At 36.7% G+C, this 12,081-nt stretch overlaps 1 protein-coding gene across 2 annotated transcripts in view; it reads left to right on the forward strand.

The window, feature by feature from the left end:
* Positions 1-74: 74 nt before the first annotated feature.
* trim2a (tripartite motif containing 2a) overlaps positions 75-12,081 on the forward strand; it is a 36,764-nt gene continuing 24,757 nt past the window's right edge. For both annotated transcript variants that reach the window (XM_059343097.1, XM_059343113.1), the window contains exon 1: positions 75-211. The gene's annotated coding sequence lies outside the window, so the exon portion shown is untranslated. The remainder of the gene's footprint in view (positions 212-12,081) is intronic.

Here is a 12,081-nt window from a genome sequence, read left to right on the forward strand (position 1 = left end):
CCTTTACACTGCCGGCGGGACCCTCCTCCTCCGTCTCAGCTCGTCCAGTGGCTCCCCGTCAGTCTGTTTGGATTATTGTAGCAGCTCAGGCCTCTCTGCCCACTGCACAAACTCCAGCATATAAGAGATGAGAAGGATTAGGTGACAGGGAGCAGTGTTTGTTTTCAGCCCAGAGAAGAAAGCAGGACAGGGGAGCAGCCATGGAGTGGAAGTAAGTGGGATGTTTGGGATTTTAAAGATGGAAAAGAGGCTTGGAAAAAGTGAGCAATAGAAAGGGGAAAAAATTACACAAGGAACGAACAAAAGGAAAGATTTATGATTTAAAGGAAGAGGGAAACTGATGTTGTTTTGGGAAAGTCGTCATGCAGAGTACATGAATTGTTGGTATGCATCCGTTTGGCTTCTGTCGCAGGAAAAGGTCATTATTAAAAGATTCTTGCATACTGTCAGGTTATTTATTTCCCTGGAGGTCTTGTGTGCTTACACTAGAAATACAGGTTAGTTCACATGCTCTTAGCTGTTCACAAACTGTAGTAAAGTATAATATGTTTTGCTCCCGGCAGATGTGCTTGAAGTGGCTTTTCTGTGCAGGTGTATGCTGTACGGTCTGCTCACTAGAAGATATTTGCTTTACTCTCATTTCCTTTTCCTGTTTGTCATGCTCAGTGACCTCAGCTAATCTCTAAGGTGCACTGTAGATGTGTTGAGAAAAAGTTGATATGATGCAAAGTGTTTCCAAGTCTGTCATTTATCAGTGTGGAGAGGCTGCAGGTATCTAGTAAGAATGAACAATGTTAAAAAAGCAGCTGGAATGTGATGAAATATGACGTCCAGCTGCATCATTAAACTGTCTAGGCAAAAAAAAATTGACGCAGTTATCATACTGTAACCAAAGACTGTAGGGGTGTGCCATATCATATCGTTCACAATAATGTCGGTATATTCTTTTTATGGTTAAAAAAAATGCATATCATGATATTGGCAACGTTCCTACTTCTTGATGTGGTGGTTAAAAGTTGTTTTAATCACAAAAAGCTACTTACTCCCTGTCGCTAAACACATGCAGCTTTCAAAATAAGAGCACAGTGTGTTAAGAGAATCCACCACAGAATTTACAAGAAGACTGTCAAAATAAGATGTCTTAAATAAAACATACAAAAACCTTTATTCTCCTTTTACAAAATGTCATTAAAATATGCCCCTGGAACCCCTAAATGGTTATTTTTATTATTTGCTCATACTCAAGAGTCAGAGATACATTTTAGATTTTTAATTATTTATACAGACTACAAAAAGAAATCATATTTTTTTATCTTTTAAGTATTTCCTAATATCGTCACAAATACCGGTATCGCAAAAAAAGCCTGCAATATCGTGATATTCTTTTAGGGCCATATCGCCCAGCCCTAATAGACTGCAGATATAAACCATGACATCACCCTTTGGTTTGTGGAATCCCATTTTGTACCCTCAAGTTTAGCATTTGTCTTTGTTTTTTTTAAGCCAGAAGTGACCATATGAACAAGAGGGAACTAACCCTAATGCTAGATTTTAGCTTGGTCAGCACAGTGAATTTACAATCGATGGTAAACTTTAGTAATCCGGATTTTAGCTAATGTGAAAACAGGCTTAAAACAAAATGTACTTTGCGGAAAACTGAACATTCAATTCCTTACAGCTCTTCCAAACTCGGCGCAATGGAGTTTTTTTCCCCAGTGAAGATGTTCTAGCCTTAGCGATGTGACTTCAACTTATTCTTATTGGTTAAAATCAACATCTTGATGGTCCCAACAATGCTAAATATGCATTCATTTATGTATAAATTGGTTATTTAACAAAATCAACCCCTGTACAGTTGTCATTAACAACTAAAGTTAGACATTTTCACATGGAGGTCAATGCGGGATTGACTCTCTTTTAGAGCCAGCCTCCAGTGGCCGTTCAAGGAACTGCAGTTTTTATCATTGTTCAGACCTGGAGGTTGCTGCCTGGTTGTAACACTGGTAACTCTTTTACTGTTTTTTACTGTTTACTAGCTACTGTGTTCTGGCTGTTGTCAGGATGGAGGTACAATTAAAGCACAGTGAAACCTTTTTCACTGGAAATTGGTGCAATTTGATGACTGCCACGACAAAGTGGAAAACAACTCTGACGTCAAACATAATACATTGATTGTTTTCTGGCTAAACGACTGCTAAGGCTACAGATAATGTAAAAATGTCATGTAGGTCCAAGCTAAACACAAAAGTTAGGACATTTGAAACTAAACAGATGATGGAATAACAGATTGATGGAGGGATAACCTTGTAAATTTAAGAGGTGCTGATAGGTAGATTGTTATATTTAACATATCTAAATGCTTTTTAAACCGATTTTTACCTTTTTTTTGCCTGCATAGGTCTCTTGCAGAAGGCTTAAGGATCAACTAAATCCAAAGCTAAAACCATTCATGGTGCATTTTGTCTGGCCGCTGAGCCACAGTGTTTTGGCTTTATCCAATTCTGGTTGACAGATGTGCAGCGTGGACAGTCTCCAACATCCTGACGCTAGCACATCTGTAGGCCTTAATTAGAGGTCAGGGGTTTACGCACATGTGCTAATGCACCCGGACACCCAGACAGAGCTTCGTCTTATCTTCTGTCAACAGAAAACATGGTTGGCAGATATAGAGCACAGTGACAGCTTCCTGTTTCACTCAGAGTACAGCCTTTTTCTCTAAAAACACATATTTGACACCTGAAAGAATGGGAGGGAATCCAGTTTTTCAGGTATGGTACACCAGTAGTTCTCAACCTTTTTGAGTCGCGACCCCCAATTTAACATGCATGTTGTCTGCAACCCCCGCTCACTGAACAGAATCTCACGCACAGTTCAGATCAGACAAAAAAGAAACAAAATGACCAAAAAGTGATAAAAAAAAGACACAAAATGACCAAAAAAGACACAAAATTACCCAAAAAAGAAACAAAATTACCCAAAAAGACACAAAATGACAAAAAAAGACACAAAATTACCCAAAAAGACACAAAATGACTAAAAAAGTCAAAATGACCAAAAAAAGGAAACAAAATGACCAAAAAGAATTACCAAAAAAAGACACAAAATGGCCAAAAGACACAAAATGACTAAAAAAACAAAACACAAAATGACCAGAAAAGACACAAAATAATCAAAAAACACACAAAATGACCAAAAAAAGACATTAAGTGACCAAAAAGACTAAAACACATTAACACACGCTGACTTCCAAAATGATTTGGCGACCCCCAGAAATCATCTCGCGACTCCAATTGGGGTCCCGACCCCAAGGTTGAGAATAGCTGTGGTACACACCTCTCAGAAGACATCAAAAGTTTATTATTCATAGATATATTTTTTAAAACAGCCCAAATAGAACCCTAAAATGGAACTCACAAAATATCTATGGGGTAATCTATTCTTCTGGTATTTTCTGGAGGTTGAGCATTAAACTTTAATTCGTTGTTTCCAAAGATGCTGCGACTGGAGGCGTGCTCTGCCGCTGTAATCTCTCATCATCCCGTCCCCAGTGGATGCTTTAGATTAGCATGAGAGTGTTCCTATATCAGGGGAGGGGCTTGTGTTGCTCTCTGCATTGAAGGCGTTTGAACCCCCTGATTCCCCTGAAGCTGAAAGCTGGAAGAGACACTGAACTGTATAAAGCTCCGGGACGCTGCTGCTAGATTATTACAGCATCTGGAGTCTCAGAGTTAGTCTCAGAATTAAAGTATTGTTGATGAAATGGTGCGATTACTGGGGTCAACATGGACATAAGCTGTATAGACGGACCATCTGGTTTTAGGTGCTGAGAGGATTTAAAAAACAATAAAAAAAAAAACTGCTGAAAACAAAAAACTACAACAGTTACAATGATGATACAGTGTGTTTCATAGTCTGAAGAGTCAACACAGTGAGTGTAGCATTGATTATAGTTATTTTATCTAATGGATATGTTAGAGCTGTTGCCTGGCTAAAAAGTAATCTTAGTCTTATCTTGTGTTCCCAGAATGAAGTGGCAGTTAACCAACTGATACTTGTTCATGTGTGCAGCCTTTTTCTCCAAAGCTTGTAAAATGTAATGAGACTGTTAGATGAGAAGCTTGTTTGCATACTTATGTCTATGCTTTAAGCGCAATGAATGTCATAATTTAAGTCAGTTGCTCTCACGGCCAAATTGAAATATTTCAACAACTATGAGACAGATTGAGATTCAATTTTGTAGACATTCACGGTCCCCAGAGGATTCATCTTAATGAATTTGGTGATACCCTGACTTTCCCTCCAGCGCCAATGCCGAGGTTAATATTTGAGATTTTGATTGAAATGTCTACACAGCTATTGGATAGATTGGCGTACGATTTGGTACATGTGTTCAGGTTGCAAGATGTTTTCTAGCAGTGGTTGGTTGGTTGTTTTTTTCTGAGCTTTTTGTCAAGGTCAGGTTAAAATAAAAAAAACGTCTCATACTTTGGTTTATATCCAAATACCATCAGCCTCGACTGTAGTTTGTGTATAGTGCTAATTACACTGCAAAAAAAGAAAAGTTGGGTGAACTCAAAATTTCAAGGCAACAAACTTCGATAAATTTTAAGTTGGATAATTAAACTAAATATTTTAAGTTTTGTTTTTGAGTTTGCTCAACTCTGAATTCAGATTTTTGTCAACTCAACTGTAAGTTGTACTAACTTATAATTTTACATTGTAATAACTTTTAATCCTTACTTCTGCTAACTTCTGCAATGTGCTGAATTGGCACGATTGTAACGCCGCTATGAAATGTCAGCTAATGTTGCGACCACAATTTTGAGTCAGCATTGATATGCTAATGGCTACTCTTGTAGCTGTAACAAGCTGCACCGCTAGCGTCAGTTAGCCGCTAGCATCAGTTAGCCGCTAGCATCAGTTAGCCGCTAGCATCAGTTAGCCGCTAGCTTTCGCTAGTGAGCGAATTTCACCGATTTCCCGCATTTCACAACAAAGAAATAAGAGTTATCAGAACTATTGTCCCTTGTTTTGAACCCCAACTTAAAGATATAAGTAACAACAACTCACCAACTTGTTTTTGAGCAGACAACTGGCTTCCTTTGTTGTGCTAACTTACATTATTGCCCTAAATGTCAATCATTTATATTTCCAAGTTTTACCAACTTAAATCACTGTTTTAGGCCAAAACATACAAGTTGGCTTTTTTGCAGTGTAGTGTATTTCAGTACATTAAAGTACAGGCTTTGACTAGTAGTTTTCATTCCTGCTTGTCTACAGATTAAACATTTGTTTTATTAGTGAACTTTAGAGCTGATAGTAAGCAAACACTTGTACCTTACAGCCAGACCAGCTGTCTCTCTTTCAGTCTTGCTTTCAGTCTTTATGCTGCACTAGATTAATCTACAATGTCCCCAAAGAGTTCAGTGCAGTGCACATTAAGAAAACACATGCAGATTGACACTGTGCAAGCAAATGAAGAAAAATCTTTATAAAATTTCTTCACAACATGTTTTCTAAATGCTGCACATTTTCCTTATTTGCTTGTTATGAAACTCACTGACAAGGGAGCTGTAAGTATTTTCTCTCCAAACATCAATAAGCAGGTGTCTTAAAAAGCCAAAGTGCACCAGTCTTAATTTGAATTAATTTGAATTTTTACATTGTCTTCAGCCTGGAAATATTCCTCTTTATTCCACACTTGTGCAAAGGAGAACAAAACATTTGTTTGTAAAGTGTTTGTAAAACTGCAATCACTAAACATTGTACCCTATTAAAATATTGCTGATGTAAAACAAAGTGGCAGTGCATGAAAGGAGCAGCAATAAACTGTCCTGTGACACCAACATGAATGTGTCCGGTCACTGGACTCTAGGACTTCTGACCCAACAAACTAATGAACCTTACATCATAAAACATTATAAAACATTGGATAATGTTCAGATGAAGTGAGACAACAAGCTGATCTCTGCAGCAGCACTGCAAAAAAAGAAAAGTTGGGTGAACTCAAAATTTCAAGGCAACAAACTTCGATAAAATTTTAAGTTGGACAATTAAACTAAATATTTTAAGTTTTGTTTTTGAGTTTGCTCAACTCTGAATTTCTCTGGCACGATTGTAACGCCGCTATGAAATGTCAGCTAATGTTGCGACCACAATTTTGAGTTAGCATTGATACGCTAATGGCTACTCTTGTAGCTGTAACAAGCAGTGCTGCTAGCATCAGTTAGCCGCTAGCATCGGTTAGCCGCTAGCATCAGTTAGCCGCTAGCATCGGTTAGCCGCTAGCTTTCGCTAATGACCGAATTTCACAACAAAGAAATAAGAGTTAGCAGAACTATTGTCCCTTGTTTTGAAACCCAACTTAAAGATATAAGTAACAACAACTCACCAACTTGTTTTTGAGCAGACAACTGGCTTCCTTTGTTGTGCTAACTTACATTATTGCCCTAAATGTCAATAATTTATATTTCCAAGTTTTACCAAACTAAATCACAAATACAAGTTGGCTTTTTTGCAGTGTGTGTAACAGATGCACCTATTTGTTCTCGTTCTGGTTGTTTACATTCCTGATGTTCCTGTTGTTGTAACGTTGACGTGTCATTGTTGTTCAGGGTGACATGGTATTATGTGTGTCTAGAAACAGAGAGGTGGTGAAAACAGCTGAGGTCAGAGCTCTGGAAAGAGCTGTGGGATGGACACCAGAGGGAGACCCAGAGTAACATATAAGACCCCGTGTAAACACTGTGTAAACCTAAAATCACACTAAAACAACTATTTCCTCTTCATACTGGTGAGTGGAAATTAGCTGGATCCTCTACATGCAGTTAATGTTGGTTAAAGTTGTTTGTTCTGTGTTGGAGGATGATTTGAGAGAGCTGCAGATGATGTTGTTTTTTCTATTACAGCGACAAAGTCAATTGGAAATGCTGTTTTTTCCTTTAAGGTAGTCTTGTTTGGCAACAAAACAGGTTAAGTTGTGTGTGTCCTCTTCAGTTCGTGTTAATGTGTTTGTGCCCCTGAGCTGTTCATGATGCTTTCAGGCCTTCCAGTGATGTAATGATCCTTCTGGTGGAAATGTAAGCAGACATAAACCCCCAGCCTTTAGTTTTTAGTCATGCTCTGAATGGCTTTGGTCCTTGTCTCACTGGATGGATTAGGAGATTTTCCTGGTAGACATTCATGGTCCCTGGAGGTTACACCCCTATTACTTTATTACTTTGTTGATCCTCTGACACTCTCTCCAGCACCAGAAGGTTCACATTTGTAGTTTGGAGTGAAGCATCTCCACAGCTATTGGATGCACTGCCACGCCTTTTATTTATATATATATATATATATATATATCCCTTCAGGATAAATTTTAATGAGTTTGGTGAAACTTCTTGGAGCCCCATCATCAGGTCAAGATTTACTAATAAAACCGCCATCATCGTCAGCTAATTGTCAAATGTTAGCATGCTAGCATGCTAGATTATACCTGCAATGTTGGGATTTTTAGCATGCTAGCATGTTAGCATTTTACATTATAACTGCAATGTTGTAATTTCTAGCATTTCGGCATGTTAACATAAAAAATTATAACTGTAATGTTGTGATTTTTACCATGTTAGCATGTTAACTTGCTAAATTACCATGCAATGTTGTGATTTTTAGCATGTTAATATATTAACATACTAAATTATACCTGCAATATTGTAATTTTTCGCATGTAAACATAGGAAATCACACCTGCAATGTTGTAAGTATTAGCATTTTAGCATATTAATATGCTTAATTATACATGCAATATTGTAATTCTAAGCATTTTAGCATGTTAACATAGCATATTAACATGCTAACATGCTAAAAATCACAACATTGCAGGTGTAATTTACTAATATGCAATGTTGTCACTTTTAACATGCTTGCATGCTGGTGTTAGCGTTTAGCTGTGCCTGAGTATAGCTTCACAGACAGCTACATTGGTTAATGTTTGTTAAATGCATTCTCTGTTACATAAACACTGTTGAAGTAATTAAAACGTGCTAGTAGTGTCAGTATCAAACTTCAATTTGGAAGTCAAAGCAGGTTCCAGTCCTGCGTTTTGATTTATATCGGTTTTGTATCTATTGATATTGATTGCAGACTGTACCTTTGACAAATCCTCAACAAAGTGCCGAAGAAGTGTGTTGATGTCACTGAGCTGGTGGATGTGAGGAACAAAGTTTGCATTATTAAAATGGAAGGCGGCCTCAGTCACCTCTCATTAAAGGCATCCTGTAGAGCGCCCTGTGGGCTTTGAAGCAATGACTTTGTTTTTGTACCTTCAAAGCCTACGGGATGACAAATCCCATAAAAGGCCAAAAACAACAGTGATAATCTTTATCTTTCTACTCTCGGACTTATCCGTCAGAGCAATGAATCCAAGTTGATGCTTAAGAAACTGATTTGCATCTGAATGTTTTATGCTCCAAACACACACAGAGATGACTGTTGATTTTGGCCATTGAGTTTTCATCTTTCCTCCCGAGTTGCATGAGTTTCTCTCGTCCTGTTTCCCACTCGTCTGAATGACTCACTGAGTCTGGCAGAGGCTGAGATGAGATCACTGCAACAGCTTCAGAGCTGCCAGGCAAAATGAAATGTGTGAAAGGGCTCAGTCAGGACCAACCCAGGTGACTTTTTTTTTAATGGAAAGTTAGAAATGAGAAAAAACAACAACACACGTTTGAGAACTCCCCCTTTTTTTAGATATGGATGTTTCCATACACTGTAATACATGATTCTGTAGTCATTTCATTTTACTTAATATATTTGATAAAAAATGTATTAAATATAAATGCGTTCTTGGTTTTGAGGCAGTTGTTTAAGTAACTTTAATATAAAAATGTTTGAGATAGAATCTACTTATTTCACTTTATTCACCACTTTAAATCTCATAAATCTGCGAATTTTTTCTCTCGTAGATTTGCCACTTTAATCTCGTCAACTTTTTTAACATTTATTTGAGATTTTTTGGTCACAAATTTAAGATTTTTTTTTTTTCACTAATTTGAAACTTTTTTTTTTTTTACCGTTAATTTGAGATTTTTTTCTCACAAATTTAAAAATATTAAATATTCACTGTAATAAATTATTCTGTAGTCATTTCATTTTACTTAATATATTTGATAAAATGTATTAAATATAAATGCGTCCTTGGTTTTGAGGCAGTTGTTTAAGTAACTTTAATATAAAAATGTTTAAGATAGAATCTACTTATTTCACTTTATTCACCACTTTAAATCTCATAAATCCGCTTTTTTTCTCTCATAGATTTGCCACTTTAATCTCGTCAACTTTTTTACCATTTATGTGAGATTTTTTGGTCACAAATTTGAGATTTTTTTCTCACATATTTAACTTTTTATACCGTTAATTTGAGATTTTCTTCTCATAAATGTAAAAATATTAAATATTCACTGTAATAAATTATTCTGTAGTCATTTCATTTTACTTAATATATTTGATAAAATGTATTAAATATAAAGTACATTTTAAGTAACTTTAATATAAAAATGTTTGAGATAGAATCTACTTATTTTGACCACATTAAATATAATCTTTTAATTGACAGTCACTTCCTGTTAAGTTGTTATTAACTCAACTTGTAACGTAGTTAGATTTAATTAATAATATTGTGTGCAATCTGTTGCCTCAATTTTATTGAGTAGCTATTGTTTATCTTTTTTTACAGTGTACATCCAGCTAAATTTACAGTATTTGATTCATGCTGTATAAAATTCCATTAGCTCGAACATAGTGATGGGAATTGGTAAGATTTTATTAATCTAAAATGGATGAATATACAGTGCTCTGTCATGAAAACGATGAAACATAAATATTTTAGAAATCTTTCAAAAGCTTGTCTAAAACTAAAATGTTATTGTTATTTAATTGGCAAATAAGAAACTGAATTAACTTTTTTTTATGCCCAAATTTGAGCCAACTCACTGGTCAAGCATAACATTCAACCACTGAAACTAATTTTTCTGTTCAGGAATGCGTAGATAACTGCAATTTAACATCTTAATCAAGAAATAATCATGTGCTTTACTATTTTTACAGTTTTTTTTGCAAAACAGTAAATTTGAATATTCATGGATAACAATAATAATTATATTTTAGCCTTTAAAATATTTCAGGTAAAGAGCTTCTACACTGCAAAACAAGAAAAGTTGGGTGAACTCAAAATTTCAAGGCAACAAACTTCGACAACAAATTTACGTTGGACAATTAAACTACATATTTTAAGTTTTGTTTTTGAGTTTGCTCAACTCTGAATTCAGATTTTTGTCAACTCAACTGTAAATTGTACTAATTTATAATTTTACATTGTAATAACTTTTAATCCTTACTTCTGCTAACTTCTGCAATGTGCTGAATTGGCACGATTGTAACGCCGCTATGAAATGTCAGCTAATGTTGAGACCACAATGTTGAGTTAGCATTGATACGCTAATGGCTACTCTTGTAGCTGTAACAAGCAGCGCCGCTAGCATCAGTTAGCCACTAGCATCAGTTAGCCGCTAGCTTTCGCTAATGACCGAATTTCACAACAAAGAAATAAGAGTTATCAGAACTATTGTCCCTTGTTGTGAACCCCAACTTAAAGATATAAGTAACAACAACTCACCAACTTGTTTTTGAGCAGACAACTGGCTTCCTTTGTTGTGCTAACTTACATTATTGCCCTAAATGTCAGTAATTTATATTTCCAAGTTTTACCAACTTAAATCACTGTTTTAGGCCAAAAAATACAAGTTGGCTTTTTTTCAGTGTACATACTGGTGTATTAACCATTACAGACACATAAACAATGATTTTGGTCATTACTATGCTGTTAATTCAGGACAGCTGTTGCACAAACCTGTGCTCTAATAAATTTGTCAAGCACTATATATATATATATATATATATATATATATATTATATACACACAGCTTTCATGTTTTCTTTAGGGTTTATTTTACAGCAGTCATTGAGCACACCTGGCCAGCCTGAAGCCACACATTAGCATACAGGACTAATTTTCCTGTATGTTGAGCTGAGCAGTTTGTTGACACACACACACACACACACACACACACACACACACACACACACACTCCCCTTCCTTTTCTCTCTTCTGCACACACACGTGCATTATGTGCTGGCATTAAGCAAAAATATACAGCTGTGTCATCATTCAGAGGGTCAGTGTTTTACTGTCTGAAGGTTAAAGCTTTTGTTTCATAGTTCAGGTGATTTATTCTCTATAGATTTTAACTAATCGCACCGACAGAAGTGCAGTGATTTAGCTCCATGCTCCTGAAATTGCATGAGACCTTCATCTCTATCTTTAGGGAATAACAACACACTGTGACGTTAAGACTTGACCCACTCATGCTATGTCATGGGGGCGGGGTCATACTGTATGAAGAAATGTGTTCATGCACATATAATAGTGCATTTGGCAGATTTGAGGCAGTTTGCTCACATCTTCACTTTTATTCTCTTATTCGTAATGATTTTCTTTCATCTTCAATATTTTGCCTCTGACTTCCTGTCCCCTGCCTTTTAGCTCTGTATGCTCTGCATGTACCGTGAGTCAGCAGCATGCACACGCCCCCACACACACACACACACACACACACACACACACACACACATAGACCCGCACACACACATGCACTCAGAAAGATCCCTTTGGCTTTAACTCTATTGGCTGAGGAGGGGACTCATAACTGCTGTCCCTTTTTTTCATTTGTTAGATCACCATCCGTCAGCCAGTAGTCGCTCACACACTCCTAATGCTGCACACGCTCGCTGCACTGCAGTGAGCCAGCATTTACTGAGAGAGAGAGAGAAAGAGAGAGAGAGAGAGGTAGGAGGGAGATGAATGGATGAGACAAACTGAGCCAAGAATGGAAGTGATGGGAGGAGAGGAAGTGGTGAGGGAGCGTAAAAAAAGAGCAGGAGGGAGGGGAGAGATGATGCAAAAACTGAAATACAATCTAGCTAAATCGCTCCTCCTCAACTTGGCTTCATGTGCACACACCCATAAACACACAGAGGAGC

Source organism: Centropristis striata, chromosome 1 (assembly GCF_030273125.1).
Source record: "Centropristis striata isolate RG_2023a ecotype Rhode Island chromosome 1, C.striata_1.0, whole genome shotgun sequence".
Classification (NCBI taxonomy): Eukaryota; Metazoa; Chordata; class Actinopteri; order Perciformes; family Serranidae; genus Centropristis; species Centropristis striata.